At 46.7% G+C, this 19771-nt stretch overlaps 1 protein-coding gene across 3 annotated transcripts in view; it reads right to left on the bottom strand.

Annotated features, from left to right (window-relative positions):
* LOC147893752 (uncharacterized) overlaps positions 1–19364 on the bottom strand; it is a 222335-nt gene extending 202971 nt beyond the window's left edge. For all 3 annotated transcript variants that reach the window (XM_087386150.1, XM_087386151.1, XM_087386152.1), the window contains exon 1: positions 19264–19364. The gene's annotated coding sequence lies outside the window, so the exon portion shown is untranslated. The remainder of the gene's footprint in view (positions 1–19263) is intronic.
* Positions 19365–19771: the final 407 nt, after the last annotated feature.

Raw genomic sequence — 19771 nt, 5'->3', positions numbered from 1 at the left:
CAGGAGAAAGTAGCTCAGGATTTGATGACTCTAGACACTTCTACCCTGGAGGTTCAGATATTGGTTACGGAGACAGTTATTTAGCAGGAGACTACTCAGGCTGCAGTAACTGGGATGGATGCCTCTCCCCAGCAGTCCGTTCAGAGAGTGGTATTTTACGACACAGGTCAGAGTCAGAGCCCGTCCCAGGATCTCATGTGCCTATACGAGGTTTCCTCGAGACCCCTTTCACAGCCCCGTCGCACAGTACCTTCCTTTGTTGCTATGCGGAGCGTCCTTTTAGACACCCCTCCCAGTACAGCCTCATCCTCGCAGCTTTTCACTCCTGGTTTATCCAGATCTTTTGCGAGTGCGGTCACAGATTTTGCTCAGTACCCAGACAGGCGTGAGGATTGGGAGATCCTAGCAGACGAGATCGAGCGAGAGTATCAGTCACCCACGCGGACAGGCACCTCGTCACAGATTCTTCCTCTCCCTCTCACCTATTCCAGGAGCAGAGTCAGGACGGCTCAGCCCTTTTCAGCTCTTCTGACTCCTAGACCTGACCCCACGATGGTTGACAGAGATCTGCCTGTTGAGTTTTGGCCCTTTTTGGCTCGAGGGGTTATCACAGACTCCCTCACTTGATTGGAACTTCTACCGGTGTTTTGCGGACGGTCAGAGGAGGTAGAGCAGTACTTGGGATATGCTACTCTCTCCAGAGAGGGGCACGTTCTTCGTTTCTCCGTAGGTAGCTTTCGATCTCGGGGGAGCGAAAGTTGGTCAGCTGAGTTACTTGACAGGGAGATTGCTAGACAGCTTATGAGCATGACTCAGTTTTCATCGGTTCACCGTATTGTCGGCTCGCAGATTCATTCTTGCCCTAGGACTCTTCGACCAGGGCAAAAGAGGAGGAGGAAAAGATCAGAATCAGAGATCGGAATGCAAGAGCAGAGGTATCCAGACTTCAGAGATTGATTCAGAGTTTTCCTCATTCTCTTTTCATCAGAGGGCAGCTTTCGGAGGCTCAGGAGAGACTAGAGGAGATTCAGGGCAGGAGGGCCCAGTTCAGGTTTTACTCCCGGCAGACTTTCTGGATTCAGAAGGGGGATAGATGCTCTAGAGAGTTCTTCAGGGCAGTGGGTCAGAGATACTCTTCGGACAGTCTTCGTAGACTTGTGGATGAGGTCGGGTCTCTTCAGACGGGGACCCTCACCGTCTTGTTGAGATCACTTCTGATTTCTATTCCACTCTTTACACCGCCGATCTAGTCACCGAGGAGATGATCAGAGCCAGAGAGGAGATTTGGAGTCATGTCCCCTTGATGGTCTCAGACAGGATGAGTCATGTTTTGGATAGCCCACTATCACTCTTGGAGATCACGGACGCGTTACATGAGCTGCCCAGAGACAGATGCCCGAGGGAGGACGGTTTGTCGCCACTTCTTTTTAGAGCTCTTTGGGATACGATTAGGCCTCATCTACTCTCTGCCTTTTCAGAGGCTCTCGATATAGGATCTTTGGGCGAGACATTATGCACAGGTATGATTTGTCTCATCCCGAAAGGGGGAGACCCATTACACTTCTAGGGACAGCCTACAAGATCCTACCCAAGACAGTCCTACGTAATTGGAGACCCATTACACTTCTAGGGACAGCCTACAAGATCCTAGCGAAGACCTTGGCTCTTCGCCTAAAGCCTATGCTGCCAGATATCATCAAAGCTACTCACACAAGATTTGTCCAAGATCGGAGTATCTTGGATAACATCTTCACTTTTTGGGAGGCCACTCACTGGGCGAAGGAGAGTCAGCAGGAGATTGCAGTTCTTCTTCTCAATTTTGAGAAGGCTTATGATAGGGTGGACTGGGGTTTCTTGGAGGGCACTATGAGGAGGCTAGGCTTCAGTGATAGATGGATTTCTTGGGTCTCCTCACTTTACTCCCACTCTTCTAGCAGGATGGTGATCTGTGGAGGCAGAGGACCGGCTTTTTAGCTATCCAAATCGGTACGACAGGGATGCCCGCTTGCACCTTACCTTTTCCTTTTCGTAGCGGAGGCTATGGGATACTTTATGCAAGCTACCATTCATGGCACTTTGGGCCTCCATCAGCCTATCCGGCAGAAGCAGGAGCTTCTGGACACTGAGTTTGCTGACGACACGGCACTAACAGTCAGAGGAGATGCATATAGTCTCGCTACTGCTGCGGATTCAATTGACAAGTTCTGCCTAGCCTCAAGGGGATTTGTCAATTGGAACAAATCAAAAGGCATTTGGACAAGAGCTTAGCAGGATACCCCAGCATGGGGAGGAGACAGAGGCTTTGTGTGGATCCCCAGAGGCACCTCCACGAGATATCTAGGCTTCCAGGTTGGCATTGAGGTGTCCCCGACGCAACAGTTTGCCCCAGTTCTTGAGAGCATCCGGAGAAAGCTAGCCTACTGGAGCACGGCTAGACTTTCTTTGGCCGGAAGAGCGCTGGTACTCAACCAGGTTACTCAACCAGGTTCTACTAGCGACTATGTGGTACGTTGCGTCATGTTGGTGCTTTCATGCTGACTCGATCCGTCAGGTGAGGAGATTGCTCCGGAACTTCCTGTGGAGTGTTGGCGACGGTTCTGAGGACACTAGGGCCAGGGTTTCATGGGATACTATCACTTTACCCTCCTCGCAGGGAGGACTTGGGGTTCTTGATCATGAGATGCAGAGCAGAGCCCTTTTAGTCAAACTTCTTGTTAGAGGTTTGACTCCAGGAGATCAGCCGTGGAAGCAGTTCCTACTGCATGGGATTCACCAGTGCACCCCTAGAGCAACAGGCCAGTGGGCAGGTAGAGTCAGTTGGATCTTCCTGGCGGACCAGCATTCTCAGTCTTTCTCACCACTTGTGAAAAGGCTTATTCAGATTTGGGATCACTTTCAACAACACCTCATCAGAGCAGTTCCCTCCTCTAGAGAGGAAATTGCCCGACAGCCACTCTATCATAACCCCCTGGTTCGGTATCAGGGATCTTCCCCAGGTACAGAACTTAGGACTCCCTTGGCCAGATGGCATGCTCAGGGGGTTGTGACACTCAGAGATTGGTTCAGAGGAGGTGTGGAGATGTCAGAGGAGGAGATCAGAGGTAGACATGGGCCACTTGGACAGATTGCTGCCACCAGATTACTGATCATGAGAGCTATTCCTCAGGAGTGGAGGGATATGCTTACAGATCCAGCCTATGTTCATCCCATCTCTACTTGGTCAGGTTGTTTTAGTGAGGCTAGGCTATGCATTGGAGTTCGTTTAGGACCGGCACCGTTTACTTATTTTGAGACGGACTCCTCTCACAGATTGTATCCCACTCAGCCCCTGGATCGACAGGAGCTTCTTTGGCAGAGAGTCAGGGTCATTGGTTGCCTGGGTAAGGAATGGGCCACAGATCCTTCCAGGTTGACCATTGCAGAGGATCCTAGATGGAGACTTTGGAATTTTCAGGGTCGACCTCTTGCGGAGCTCGACTGGGACCCAGGTGAGTGGGCGTGGCCTGCTCCGGTGGCAAGCGTTCGTCCTCTTTCTTTTTTCCAATACTCGACGAGGGCAGGTTACAGGCTTCAACAGAGAGACTCTCATCACCTACCATCTGCCTCACAGTATTGGCACGCACAGGGACTTACTGCAGAGCTCTTGCTGAGCTACTGGACTCACTTTTGGGGCATCAGTAGAGCCAGGAAAGTCTCCTACTTTCTTTGGCTCACTATACATAGGGGTATACCTGTGGGTACTTGGCTTCAGCAGATTGGGGGAGAGGATCTGGAGCCTTTGCTCTCTTTGAGTTAGAGCCAAGAGATCACGGTTTCTTCATGCAGCGTCGCCAGAGACGGGGTCCCACAGATGTCAGCATCATGGAGCTGCAGGATTTACTTTTGGTACCTGTACCAGCTCAGGATTCCATGCCTACTTCACCTGCAGGGTCAGCCTGGGAGGTGATTTCCAGCATTACCCTATGGCGGATATGGTGTTTGCGATGTTCTTTTGTCCTTGGGGGCCATTTATGCACGGAGGCTGACACTCTTGCTTCCATTTGGGCGGAGATTATCTTCACTCTCAGGAGTCAGTGGGAGCGGTGTACAGGCACCTCTTTGGCAGCTCGTGGGAGACTTTTATCCTTCATGAGGACATGGGACTGCTCATTATTTTTTCATTTTACCCCTTTTGGGATGTCGTGGCATTTTAGACCACCACCATGGCTTTTTTGCCACATTGTTGAGGCTAGGGATAGAGTACTTCCTCTCCCACCTGTTGTATGATTCGTTTTGAATGGAATATATCACTTTTTCTTGCTTAAAATTTGAGGATGATGCTGATTTGAGTCCTTTAGCTGATTTGGGTTCTCCAGTGGATATTCCCTCTTCTGCAAAATGTGCATGAAATGGTGAAGCATTTGCATTCTCAGCTGGTGCAACATAATTACTGCTTGTGCCTTGCCTCTTTTCTCATTGGCAATCCGTTTCTGGCACTCTGCAATGCAATGACCAGGCTTCTTGCAATAATTGCATTTGCCTTTCTTCACCTTTGCACCTTTATCTGCATTCCCTAACTTTGGGTTTGCATTTCCATGCTTCCTGGGCTGATGGGCATGGCTGGTCTTTTTCTGAAAATGACCTCCTGTAGGCTGAAATCTACCCTTTCCATGGTTGGCAAGTGCTTGCTTCCCCTGACTAGAGGAATGGGCAGCATTGGAACTTCTCGCTTCTTCCTATAAGAGCAAGCCAACTAGCTCATCAAAAGTGAGTGGAACAGCCCTGGGTATAATGGTCAAGGAGGTAGAAAATGTGCCATATGAAAGAGCTAGGCCGTTGAGAGTAATAGAGACCAATTTCTTATCTTCTATGTCCTCATCAATAGCTGCGAGCTCATCTCGAATATCAGTAATCTTAGCAATGTGCTCTGAAATAGTTTGACCTTCTAGCATGGACAGGTCATTGAGCTCATTGTTCAAAGCAATGCTTCTTGCTTCATTCTTGACATTCCACATACTTTTTAGCTTATCCCAAGCATTCTTTGCATGCTTGCACGACTTAATGGTAGACTTAATGTGCGTCTTCACTGATAATGCAATCAAAGACAAAGCTTGGGCATCCCTGCAATCAAACCTCTTCTGATCCTCCGTAGCAGCAACCTGGATAGTGGAAGTAGAACCCTAAGTGGTAGTGGAAGATGCACTCGTGCTTCGTGCACGAGGTCTAGTCTCATCACCATTTGCGATGTTCCATAAGCCTTTGCCAACCAAAATATTATTGAGTGTAAATGACTACAAAGCATAGTTGGGTCCATCCAACTTATATGCCTCAATCATGGTACCAAAATTCTCATTGAGAGACATGATTGCAAGCTCAAGATTCAAGAATAAAGGCAAATGTACCTGCAAATAAAATGGAACTGAAAGGCAGCTAATTGCTATGCAATCACTGCAATGGCATACACTGACAGTGGCTCCTCTGAAATAGCATTTAATCTGCCCCAAAAATATCTGCCCAAACCACAATCCCTTCCGGGATATAAAATGCAAACAAGCAATAAATTTCTGCCCCAAAAAATAGTCCTCAATCACAGCCAAACATTGGCTCACAATGCAATGACCTTCTGCCCCAAAATAGACATGTATCTCAGCCAAACACTGGCTCACAATGCAACACCACTTTCTTGCTCAACTGGCAACCAAAATGTGCATAACCTTCAGCCAACATTGGGCCTCAAAATGCACACCACCTGAGCAATAGATTGAGCTGAATATGCAGCCCCAAAACTGTCCCAAATGCACACACTCAAACTCTCCAAATGCACTTGTAAGTAGCAAGGACCAAGAGCTGGAGCTGGAGCACGAGCTGGAGTAGAGGCTGAAGGCAGGCTTCTTGAGGCGGGCTTGTGATTCCGTACAATACGGCACTGTACGGCTCAAATGGCGAGGCTAGAAGCTAGCTGGTGGGCTGTTTGCGAGGCTGATGGCAGGCAGTAGTCTGTACAACAGTACGGACATAGTCATTGCTGATGGTGAGGCAAGGTGCAGTCTGGGAGGCTGATGGCGAGCTGCAACCATATGGACTGTATGGAAACAGTCTGTACAGTTGTGCGGATTGGTATGGTGCTGTACGGGCTGCTGATGGCAGGTTGTACGGCCGAAATGGGCAGCAGCAGGGAGCTGGTACGGGAGCAGGTACACGAGCAGGCGTGAGATCTCTCACGAACTGCGGGTGACCTGAAACAAAGTCACCCAGCAATGGAACCTTCTTCTCTGCGACAGAAGTAAGACGGGAGCACGTTGGAGAGCGGGAAGGAGGTGGGCTGGATCGACTAGCTCTGATACCACATGTAGGAACAAGAATGGAGATGGATTGTGAACACAAGAGAGCAAGAAGTGAACACAAGCGAACTCCAACTGAAATGTTCAACTAAAAGAAGTCCAAGTACTTGGTATAGTCCAAGTACTAACACACAAAATAGACTAAGTCGTAGTCTATCCTACACCACCATATCATTATATATCTCTACATTTCCAGAAACCAGCTCTCCCTTGGAAAACTCCTGAACAGGGGCTAACAACTAGGATAGTGGTCTATACATCTAGCGAATACCTCTCGCAGCGAAAAAGGGTGTAAAAGACTCTTGCAGGCCAAGTCTTGTAGAGATGCTCCGGCCTTTCGATGGTCACTCTCAATCCTGAAGTACCATGCTCCCAAGTGGTGCATAGAGCGAAGATGATGTCCTACCAGATGGTGACTAGGGTAGCCGTGGGAGGGACCTGCGGCTGCCCATGACCTACTGCATCGAGCAACCCAAATGTTCCAAGCAATGATGTTGGACACCGTCTCCCAAACACTGTCCTCTAGCAAAAACATCAGGCGTGCACACGAGAAGGCAGCAATGCGTCATATATCTATCTGAGAGACCTGCTGGCTATGAACCCTATAAGATGTTGAGATTGAGAAGGCATGCCCCCCCTCCATAAGCCATGCTACCATCAGCCACGTGAAGTCCCGTTGCATCCACTGTGTGCAAGCCACAATCCTGAAGGCTACCAACCAAATCCTCTGTGCAGCAGGACATTTCCAAAGGCAGTGGGGGATTGTCTCTAAAACTCCCTTTGCGCAAGAAAAGCATCTGCCATATACCCGTATCAGCTCCAACCAAGGGTCAATGGGCAGTCCTGCACGAGTCAGCATCTAGAAGAAATAAGAAATCTTTTGTGGTCTCAGGATGGTCTAGAGACGAGGCCAGAAGTTGGAGATGACCTCCCGAGGGAAATCTTGCTTAACCCAGTGACCCAGTGACGCTCCCTCGAGGAGTCGAAGCTACTGCCTCCAGTTGATGAAGCCGCCATCCAATACGAGCAAAAGGGCACCTTCTCTACCCAGTCTAAGTGTCCTACTCGAGCTGGCTAGAACCACTCCCTCGGGTTCCATTGAATATCACGAAGAGGTCAGCCCTCCTAGTGCCAAAGGCAACGGACCGCTCTCTCCAAGACTAATAAGGCTATGTCTGGATCAATGTGCCAAACCTTGCCCAAGCGGCCCACTATCCTGATCTTTTGCTGCTCCAAACCATCCAAGGCCACCTCATCCTTGCTGCCCCTCTCTGTCTCAGCCTGCAAACAAGAAACCTCCTGGTCCCACCCCGTAGAAGCTGCGATAAAAGGACCCCAGGGACTTTTTAAAAAATTGAATCCTAACACGCACTCCTACCCGTGAGAAATGCCTAAACCAGTAGCCGGCCCCCCTCAGATGAGAGAGAACCAGCGCGTTGGCCTTTGCATCTTAGGGAGCTTCCTCCAAACCCCAAAGGACCTAGTTGGGCCTGAAGAGACATGGTAGCTAGCTAGGAACGGAATGGAAATATGGAAAGCATAATGAAAGGCAAAATAGAAAGGAAGGAAAGTACAAGTGCAAGGCAATAACCAAAATACTCACAATATATTGATAGCTTGATGTTGATTGATATATTAGATAATAGACAAGTACAACAATATATAGTGTGCCACTAGACTCTAGAAAGTCACAATGTCTATGGGATATCTTCCAATATGACACGTGGCATGTCTAGGACTCACTAGACTATAAAACCACTAGTACACTCATTTTTGACTCACTTGGCTTCATATTCCAACACCCCCCCATGAATGCAAGGTGAGAGACTACTGGAATGGAACCAAGAACAAAACATGACAATGACGGCAGTCTAAGGTGAGGGATATTGGAATGGAACCAAGAACAGAACATGACAATGGCGGTCATCAAACTGTGCATCCTATGTAACCTATAGGCTAAAGTCTGAGTGTGTTCAGAGGTTGATCCAAGCACTCTCATGGCTTGAGACTCAACATGCTCAGAGGCTCACGTTATAGCATGGCTACATGAACAGCTCATAGATCTAGGAATACACCAACATCCTGGAACTCGGCCAGGCCTGATAAAGAGACCTATCAAAGCCAATACATGGCTCCCACAATACATCCCCCTCTAAACCTATCAAAGCTAATACATGGCCCCCATAGTACATCCCCCCTTGGCTTCATAACAGGACATGTTAGGAAGTCACACACCAAAATAGGAAAACCAATACATCTTTTTAGGAGAACTATCCAAGGCAGAGGACCTTTAGACTCAATGACAACAAAACACTCAATACATATCATTTTAGGGGGACTACCTAGGGCAGAGGACCCCAAAATACATCAAGCTGTAGGAATAATAAAAAGAGATCTCTTAGAAGTAAGAGATGTCCTCCAAGTAGCCACTGCACATGTGTGCACATCCCTGCGAGTCGATGACGATGTTGATGAAGCACTAGGCATGGATGCCCCAAAATATGTGTTGGTGAAGTCCATGGGGTAGCTACATGGAGCGGTCATGGCATGACTCTCAAGATAGAAGATGGAGAGTCACCTAAAAATTGATGTAGAGGCCAGAGGTGCCACAAGGACTAGTAGAGTCACTCAATGTGTAAGCCTAGCACCACGGACAATCAGAGAAGTAATCAGAGAAGCCGGAAAGTAACCGTACCTCACATCAAGATCATTTTTCTTTATCTTCTTGCTGCAAATTAGTGTAAAGTCTACACACCGTTATAGAAGGCGGATGAGGTGTGCAATGTGGCAGCTCGAATGGCGAGAAGATAGAGCTTCGTGGGCAATAGGAGAAGCGTGAGTAGCAGGAGAAGCAACGTGGGTACCTAGAAGCAGCGTGGTCAGCTAGATAGCAGACAGAGAGGATAGCTGCGTGGGCAGCTATAGCTTAGCTTCATGGGCACCAAGTGGATGGAGGTGGAGATCAAGATAGTGACAGTAGGCTGGAAACTATCATCCTGTGAACTCAAATACATAATCCGCACGTAGGTATAATTTTCGTCACTTTTGCCAGAAGCTATATCTTTTCATAGAAAACTCGGATTGCAATTATGTAAAAACGAAAATTATAGTACTCAAGGTCCTCTACAACTTTCCTAAAGACACAAAGTCGTGATTCTACTTCCAAATCCAGATAGAAGCGTCACATCGTCCGCAGGTCACAGAGAGAGCAACAGAAACAGCACCACTCTAGGACGTCTTTGTAGCTGAAGGAAGGAGAAGAGCTCACCAAGGAAAGGGAAGAGAGGTGGCAGAAGCTCAAGTTGGAGAAGACAACGTTGGAGGAGAATCCCAATGTTGATGTAGGGAAGGGGAACTCCTCCAAGAGAAGAGAGGGCAGCTTCTCTTTTCGGCCACCCTCTACCTCATGGAGAAGCAAGGAGGAAGGGAAGGGCTAGGAAGGAAGGCTCTGATACCATATGAAGAGACATGGTAGCTAGCTAGGAACGGAATGGAAATATGGAAAGTATAATGAAAGGCAAAATGAAAAGGAAGGAAAGTACAAGTGCAAGGCAATAACCAAAATACTCACAATGTATTGATAGCTTGATGTTGACTGATATGTTAGATAATAGACAAGTACAACAATATATAGTGTGCTACTAGACTCTAGAAAGTCACAATGTCTATGGGATATCTCCCAATATGACACGTGGCATGTCTAGGACTCACTAGATTGTAAAACCACTAGTACACTCATTTTTGACTCACTTTGGCTTCATATTTTAACAAAGCCACTATCCCATTGTGCCCACCCAATGTGTGTCCACTGAACTAGCATACGCCCCTTGGAGTCCCAGACCTTTGGGTGCCATATGAGCAACTAGCTGTCTCTTGAACTCCTCCCTGCAAGAAGGGCTTGCCCAAATGAGTTTCCCTGCCAACTACTATCGAACCCTAAAAAGGCTCCTCATAATTGAGGAGCCCATCCCTATTACGCGAGCCTATGAAAAAATCCACTTGTGGGACTGCTTCCATTGTCTACCTGTGCGAGGAATGTTCCCTATTGGAGGAGGAGGTTCCAGGGCTCCGCGCTTGGGGTGAGGCCTCATACCACTAACTTGCCCAGGAGGGCTCAGCTTGCATCTTTGGATCAATAATACCCAATCCTCCACGTGTCTATGGCATGATCATTGTCTACCATACAACTCTGGCTTTGGTATTACGCGTGCTATCCTATCCTGCCCACATGAAGTTATGCACACTTGGCAGCCCAGGTATCTCATTGTCTGCCCATGCAAAATCCATCGAAAGCCAAAAGCAGTCCCCAGTCCGGACCTCTTGGACCTCCTCTGTGCTTGTGAAGAAGCCAATAGATTTGATCCAATTGATTCGGGGCCTCGGAGGCTTCACAATAGATAGCCAAGACCCCTCTAACCATCTCAAGGGCCAAGGCTCGCTTTGATCCCTCCACATACAAGGCTGTATCATCTTCTAACTCTGAGTCCAACAGCTCCTCCTCTCGAATCGGGAGCCTCATCCTTGTGAGGTCTATTGCTTGAGAGCGCAGAAAATAGCCTAGCACCTCCGCTATGAAAAGAAAGAGCAAGGGGGCGAGGGGCGAGGGGTAACCCTGCCAAACCAAGCGAAAGAGAAAGGCCTCGCTCATGTGTCCCCTAATGATCACCTGACTTGAGCTCCTTACATAAAGAGCTGAAACCCCTCTGATCCACCTCTCCGAGAAGCCTATTCTTGGCATGGTGCCCTCCAAGAAAGACCACTCCACGTTGTCATACGCCTTCTCGAAATCAGAGAGAAGGACAGCAAGAGACAGTGATTCCTCCCTGGCCCAATCCACTGCCTCCCAAAAGGTGAAGATGTTGTCCAGGATACAAGGTTCTTGAACAAAACCAGTTTGCATGTCATGAATGGTATCGGGCAAGGGTGCCTCAACCGCAAGCTCAAGACCTTGGCCTGGATCTTGTAAGCAGTATCTAGTAAAGTGATCGGTCTCCATTGACAAATGTTTGATCTTTTCCCCCCCCTTCAAGAACAAGCAAATCCAGCCTCGGCTCAAAGACTACGGAAGGGAACCTAAGTCGAAAATCTCCTAGCAAGCCAACCTAAGCGGGGTGACAATATGCTCGCAAAAAGACTGAAAGAAACTCAAGGTCAGGCCATCTTCTCTAGGGCACTTTTGAGGAGGGGGGGCCTCCTAGAGCTCCTCATCCGTGACCTATATAGATAGTATCCCGTTGCGGAAGACTTAAGAGTGTCCCAGGAATTACACGCGGAAGTTAACTATGCAATCCAAAACTTCTTTACTTATGTGTACTACACAACCATGTGTGTGTGCAAGCCAGTAAATAGACGGTAAACCAAGAGAGATATAGCACCAACTAAATATATATTTCCGTCCTCAAATGGACACAATACAAAAGAGAGGCTGAGAGTCCCACCAAACCGTGGTCCTCTAACCTTACTAAAAGTTGTACTGCTATCACCTTGGGACCTCTACATCTCTAAGCCCGCGTGGTCCTCACACTGACCTTCTATAGACTTAGTCACCGTGTGCCGATCCCTACACCTTGCTGCCCTCAATGTCAGCCTAGGTGTGCAGATTATGTTGACACCTTGTCATCATAAGATCTGCTGCTCCAATCTGCTGGGCTAACTGCTGCTCTAGTGGATGTGGAATGAGTTCCCAAGGCCCCCTTTATATAGGGTTGGATGCCCCTCAATATAACCGACTGGGTAGGGGGATCGGGGCTGACCCAAACAGTCCACCCCCCACCCCAGTCTGTAAATATGCCCTGGTGGGGGCACATTTGTAGAGGGTTGGCTGGCCCTGCCTGGCCATGTGGCAGGCTGCCACTGGCCCTAGGCAGGCCTGCCCAAACCCGACCTGTTCCTGGCCCCATATCAGGCCCAAAACCACTCGAAACAAGGCGCCTACCTGCTCCTGCACATGTTCTGCACCTGTTCTGGTCCCTTCCAGGCCCTGGAACCTGTCCAGACAGCTCCGTACGGTCTGCTGACAGCCTCTGTACAGCTGCTGATGTCAGTGATGTAAACACCACAGATCTGTCCTCTCGAATCATGGACAGCCACATGGCACTTCCGTACCAGTCTGCTGACCATGGTGGCCTCAAACTGCCAGGTACTTGCTTCTTTGTTGTGCTGCCCACATGGCAGCCTATTTGCTGCCCATGTAGCAGCCCCCTCTTTCTGCTTTTCCATGTCTGAATGCTGCCCATGCGGCAGTCCCTCAAACCCTAGGTACACACCCCCATGCTCTCATTTGGGGGCTTACAGATGTGGAGGTGACCAACCCTATTCCAGCACCAGATCTTTGAGAAGATTAATGCTGGCACTTCTCAATTGGCTTTACCATCTCATTGGCAACTACACAATGCTTTCCATGTCAATATTTTGAAGCATTATGTAAGTCCAATGCCAAAATCTCTGATTTCAGAGAGTCCACCTGAATTGGAAGATGAAGTAATATTTATTGGCAACAGAGTTTTACAACACAAGCATGTGCGGAATAAGAAGCAGCAAACTTAGCAAAAGTAACTAATTAAGTTGAAGAACTATCTCACTACAGATGCAACATAACTTGACAAATCTTACCTTAGTGAGTTTCCGCATCTTATTACTTACATGAGGAGGCATTATAGCTTGCATACCTCTCTCAATAGCTGATTCTTATCATGTAAGGACAATCGCTTCAGCTGTGTAGGGGGTATTACATTCAATATGTTACTTTGATACATTTTGTAGCATGCTTCATATGCTACTTTTATGTGTGCATTTATAGCTTATTTTCTGTAGAGGTTTTGTGTTTTAAGACTCTGCACAGACCATGGTAACGTGATCTGTTGAGTATTATCATATCTGGACCTGTCTTTTCAATTTTGCTGGAGTTCCTAGTTTAAGGAGTCCTATTTGGTGGAGATTCTTCACGTGCGGACATTTGCTTGTTTTATTGTAAAGATTCACTTGTAAGATTATTTCTTGCATTAGATCTTTAAACTCTTTCATAATTTTGTATCATTCCCACTTGGGAAATCTTAGCCAGATTTTGTTTTGGAACATGCTATGAGCACATAGGGTCCATAGAAGTTATGTTCTAAGGTATAGACACCAATTTTGCATCTCCTTTAACATAATAAAGGAAATACACCAGGGATCAGCCATGGTGGGAGACCTGGCCCCAATTTATACCCTATCTTGTGTCCACTGCACATCTCATAACCCTACTCCCATTTCTGTTTATGTTATATATGGTTGCATGGTGTTTAATTTGCATTAATACAAAAAGCTTTGTTGAGATTTTGCATTATGCTTTAATTCAAGTAATGTAGTGTGTGATGAGATGGGGACGGTTCCTCTAACAATGTCAAAGTTTGAGGGTATCCCCAACTATGTTCCTATCCAACAACTTTCGCCAATGGGTAGAGAGGTTTGAAGATTGCAAACCAATGTTCCTATTGTGGTGACTTTGGCCACATGCCCATGCTTATCCTCGTCGTCGTTCTTAGGGTGTTTACAGACCATAGCCACCCACGCCCGCCCATGGTGCATTAAATGCATCTAGGCCGTGGGCTCGACTTGGGCAGGCTATCATCCATGTCCATGATCTGTGGGTGGTGCCCATGGTGGCTAGTCTGTAAACACCCTTAACTGGCCCCAATCCTTCTTATTGTCCTTCAGCTCCTACTTCTATTCGCACCACTTTGTTCTAGTCTAGGGGCTATCTACTAAGCATGAAAGACAAAATGAAGAGTAGACTAACAGAAGATCACAATTACCTGTCCATTTTCAAAAAATGTAATATCCCTTTAAATATAATGCACGGACACTCCGCATGGCCTCTCCACGACCCATCTTTTGATTGACAAATCCAAATAGGGTCATGTAGCATATCAAATCAAATGGCAAGACACGATTTAGGTACTTACTATGTTTGTTCCACCATTTAGTGAAGTTACATGCATCAAAATAAGCATTTTATGAAGCTATGGATAATTTTATCCACCAAGTTGAGCATGATCGCCCATTTTTGGCTATCATTGCTAAAGGGTGAGGATGGTAGGATAGCCTAGTTAGGCGCTCCTTTTTCAAGGGGTTCCTTTGAATTAAAAACCAAACATGGCTTATAAGAGTAGGTGGTTGTTCATATTGACCTCAACAAAGCATCACCAAATTTCATTAGAGCTGTGAATTAGACCTTAATGCTTTTCTTGGATAAGTTGCTCATTGTCTATAAGGATGACTTCTTGCTCTATTCAATTTCATGGAAAGACATTCCCATCCTTTGGTCTTCTCTCTTAACAAAAGCTTTACATCAGCCTCAAACACTGCAGTTTTTCACAGAGACACTAGGCTGGTTAGGTTTCATCAGTTCCAAGCAAGGTGTTCGATATGATGATAAATGCGATGTTATATTAGCATAGCCTATTCTAACTTATGTAATAGAGTTAAGAAGTTTTGGGCTTACTACTATTTCTACTATGCAGTTCCCTATCATTTCAATGGCATTTGTGTCATTTGGACCACATCTTTGCTCTTTTCTCTTAATGAAATCTTTACATCAGCCTCAAAAAGTGCAGGTATTTCACGGAGTCACTAGGCTAATTAGGTTTCATCATTTCCAAGCAAGGTGTTGCTTTAGATGATAAAATCAAATTTATATTAGCCTGGGATGCAAGCAACTCGGCAATAGTAGTTGTAATGGACATGAAGCTTACATCACTCTCTCACTAGTATGTGTGTACTAGTGCGGAATAGTTAATGCTAACTAAAAGGGGGGGGAGAGAGAGAGAGATTGTTAACATGCATAAGACTTATCACATCAAGCACAACATTGTTGCACATTGGAAGATAAAGAGGTTTGCCAACTATTATCTTTCTTCTTATGGATGGGCCTTGGCAATCACCAGCCCATGACAATGGTAGTCCTTACATAGAAAGGCTATGTAGTGACTTACTCCAGTGCGGCGCAAAACTTAATTTTCCAACCTATGATCAAGAGTTATATGCATTGGCCCAAGCCCGTAATACAATGTAGACATTGGGAGCTGAAGTTGTCACTGCCATGGATCTAAACACATATTAGTCAACTAGCAATCTGAGGCATGTCAAATAGGCCACCTTCCATCAAAAGTTTCTTCCTAATCATTAAATGCAAGCTAGTCATGACAAGATCTTTTCCACCAAGAATCAGTAAAACTCACAAACGATACAATAGGCCATAACATCACTGAAAAGAGTCAGCCAATAGTTTCCACCACCTAGAATTTTGTTGTTGGTATAGCAAGCTGCAGAATGAAGCATGCAGACACTCTTCTTATGTTGTTGCTGTAGTTACGATCTATTTCTTCCTTCATGTCCTGGGAGATTTTTACTTCTCTCCCGGTAGTCTCTACCATTGTTGCATCCTGGGTGGTAGATTTGGAGAAGAACACCTTCTTCGGTTTTCTTGGATGTTTTCTTGTGGAAGGCTAAGCTTCTCTCCTCCTTTTGCCGAGATCCAAGATCTACACATCAGAATCCTTTCTTCAAGGGGATTCAACTACAGGGCATTAGGACACTCATTCTCCAGTAGTGTCCTCCTTTCCGACAGCATGGAAAACTACATTGTCCCAGTCTCGATGAGGTTGGGCCACTTGATTTTTGATTCCTTCCATCTCAAGGTGGAGATCATTGAGTGCCTTGACAATGTCCTTGACACACGCATCGTCCACTAGAGAAGGATAAAGGTGGGGTGGAGTAGGTAGGATCGGCAATTGGTGCTGAGGTTGTGTGGGAGACTTTTGTGGGGGCTACATGGGATCTTAGGGAGGTCGTGGAGGCCATGTTTAAGGTATGGGAACTGGTACTAGGGGAGGAGATGATTCTTTGGTGGAAACTGACTTCAGCAAAGAAGCCTTGAGTGGGGGGGCAAGGTACATGTGCTGCCAAATTTACTTGGACTTTTCAAACTTTGTTGCAATGACTTGAGCCCGCCCCATGGTTGTCGAGTTATTCCGTTTGAGTTTGAGCCTTAACTCATCACAGTCTCTCTTGATCATGTGGATCAGCATGTATTGGTTCACTTCGGCCGCAAAGCCCACATTGCCTTAGCTGGGTGGTGATTAGGCCATCAAGGAGAGCAACCGCCTGATCCACATTTGGACCCACCATCTCACCTTCTTCCTGCCTCAAACTTGTGACTTGCAGGTGCACATTGAGTGGCTCTTCTGCCTTGTCAAAATACTCAACCAGTTGTAATGATAACCATGACCAATTTTGCTTTACTGCCTTGGCCTGCTTCTCATACAAAAACTTAGCCAGACCTTCTAGAAAGGTCGGAATCACCAACTACTACTAATTATCTTTTGTCAAGGAATTGAAAGGCATGCAACAGCATGTAAACAAAGTCAAATATTCTTGAGGGTTTTCATCCATCTTCCCTCTGTTAACCAATATATCAGCCATGATAGGAGAAGTGAAGTCTACATAATGTTGGCATAGATTGAGAAAGCATGTCTCGCATCAAGTAGAGGCCTCCATTTTATAGCCAAATCTCAATCAATACATTGGCCTCCACCATGAACAAGGTGGGTTGAGTGTATGTGCAAAGCCTCACGCTTAAGGAGGGAAATAATAATGTGGGGCGATCATCAGCTCCATCATTTGGCGTTAATTGGGTGACATTAGGTCATTATTCAATAAGGCATTGCCAATAGAGTGTCTATTCAATAAAAACGCAACAGTTGCAATTGCTTTGGGCTGAGAACCGAGACTCTGCAACCAAGGTAGACATCAAGGTCAATCAGTTATTATAGGGTCTTAGTATGAGTCCTTAGCTGTATGATATCACCAATATACCAGATGCCTTGGAGTCATGATAACCAACCCTAGGAGGGGGGTTGAGTTAGGTCTCACAAAGACCCAGTAATGTTGGAGGCTATGTCAGACGTAAACAATGATGAGCTTGGCAGTGACAGTGATATCACAGGCACACCAGGTAGCGATCAGTAGGCACACTGTAACTCTCAGCCCAAATTGGTCTTAACTGCGTAATATTGGAGGTTTCACCTTTTAAGGACCCTTTGCCGTCATCCTAAGAGGCCCCACAACGTGACCTACTTGGCCACCTACAACCAAATATTACCTACCACCTAATCTAAGCACTCACGCCTACGGCATGGATGCCACGCTGCACACCATACATCAGAACAATGTGCCCAGCAAAGACCAACAAATTGCACAACCTCCATTCTATCTCAGCTAGAGCTGGCTCCTATTGAGTTCTTAGCATGCTTTCAAGAGTTTCCCTCTATTATATACTTCATTGTATGGAATAAATCTATATGTACCTTTGTATGACTAGAATATATCCAATCATACAAATTTAGAAAATTGTATGGAATAAATTCTCCATTTGTTGTCACCTCTGTGTTCTGATGAGTAAATCAACCAAGTGTGTGTTGAATGAAATCTTGGGTTGGGTTCAAACTTCATATTACTGCATTTTAGGCAAGTCATTCTCGTCCAAAGGTTGCCGGCACATCAAGCATGATTAGGATAGGTCTCCTTGCAAAGGTCCTGAACTTGATTTCTTGCTCTTTGAGTTAATGAGATTGGGATATGGGCAGACAGCATTGGCTATTGTCATATATTTTTCTCTCCAAGTGTTGTGCCTTTCCGTTTTGCAAGCACTGCTCGTTGCCTTGCAGACTCACACTTGCAGTTGCCCCAATGAGGAATTTGTACCTGCAATTCAGACAAAGTCGGATGGAATATCTGAAACATTACCTCTTGCCTGAACCCCTACATGCCTATCCACTGTGTGCTCCGTCTGTCTATCAGGCTGCTCACCTAAAGCAAGTCTAGTTGATGTGTGGCTCAGGGACTCATACCAGCTTTCCATGCATCGGCTGCCCAATGCAACATCCAGTGTGGCACAGTTTATGTAAAGAGTGGCTATGGGAGGCATGCCATGCGATTGTGTCCCAATGGCTGCAGAATCATCATATGATCGTGGATGAGTAGCAGGCTCAGCTCAAGATTGAGGCTGCAAAGAAGCTTTGTGTCTTGTTGTGCAACTGTTCCTCATGCTAATGCATTAGTGCCAATGCCCTGCAAAAATCTCTCCTACCACTGCACTAGCTGTAAGGCGCACATCACTGTAGCTTTGCCGCTGGTAACATGAGGGATTGTGTCTACCGTCAGAAGCCATATGTGAAAGAGGATGCTGTGGTGGAGGCGTGAGTAAACACGGCATCAGTACCCCTTGTGCTAAAGCTCTTATCGCGACCACTCGTCAGCTGTAGAGTGCTTTGGTAAAAAACTTGTTTGAGTTGCATAGTTCTTTGAGGACACGTTCACGGACACTGTCCTGTCATGGCAAAGCCGCCATCTCTGCACTCTTGGCAGACAACTGGATTTAGGAGTTGTACATCCGATGGGCAGGCCTCATCATCATCTCCATACACGTGCTCTACTGCATTGCTTCTCTTGACTTCATTTATCGTACCCAAGGCAGCTTTAAGCCAAACATATCTTCAAAGTCGGTGAAGCTGGGGCATGACGGGCAGTATGCGACGATGCAAATGCCTTTTATCAAATTCAGGACTGATAGCAAACTAATGTCCTATAAAAATGGAACCTGTCTTATAACAACTAGATAAGATAAAGTCCATGCAAAACTGCTCCTCAGTCGTATTAGATCTCAGGTGCGCAAGCTCGGGATTCCCACGCTCTGCCTACTGCCCTCCTACTAACGTAACTGCTCTCGAATCCCCTACAGCCCGTCCCAATGCAGTGTATGTCCTGCATCCCTGTACATGCCACCCTTTCATCTCCCTCTCGAGCCCTCTATCGTTTACTTCGTAGGCCGAGTGCCATAGCTGAAGAAAAGACACATCCAACACGATAATGACAGCCCCACACAATGCGATGCAAGACGTAGTACCTGGCATTGAAGCAAACATCACCTCCGAAGTAATGGGAGACAAGGGAGAATGGGAACTCGAGAAGCAAAATGGGAGAGATAGGAAAATGGGTGACGTGGAGTGTCTGCATGTGGCCACATGGAGTGTGAAAACCGGCTGTATTTGGCCAGGGGGTGGCTGCTGGCATGTGGCCGTGACCCTCGCAACCTGTCGAAAGCTGGTTGCTGGTTGCCGGTTTCTCGCCCAGTGTCCAGAGCACTTTCCTAGCTGTCGATTAGCTGAGCGGAGCCCACAGCCCATGTGATGATTGAACCGTGATTCCCAATCAGCAAGGCACACAAATTGAGTATGACCACGTGTCATAATCAATGCTATAGATGACAGCCCCACATTGATGCCAGTAAATAAATTTTTAGAAACTTCGGTTCTCGTCGTTATCTTACGTGCCCTCCCATTTTTCTTCCATAGATGTGTAGAGGATGGCAAAGCCCTTTTCACGTTCTCTGCAACAGCCACTGTTGCCAGTAC

Source organism: Dipteris shenzhenensis, chromosome 15 (genome assembly GCF_047967505.1).
Source record: "Dipteris shenzhenensis isolate YYH24624 ecotype China chromosome 15, Dip_SZ_1.0, whole genome shotgun sequence".
NCBI classification, from domain to species: Eukaryota; Viridiplantae; Streptophyta; class Polypodiopsida; order Gleicheniales; family Dipteridaceae; genus Dipteris; species Dipteris shenzhenensis.
The sequence above is the reverse complement of the archived record's forward strand: the minus strand, read 5'-3'. Positions and strand labels throughout refer to the sequence as shown.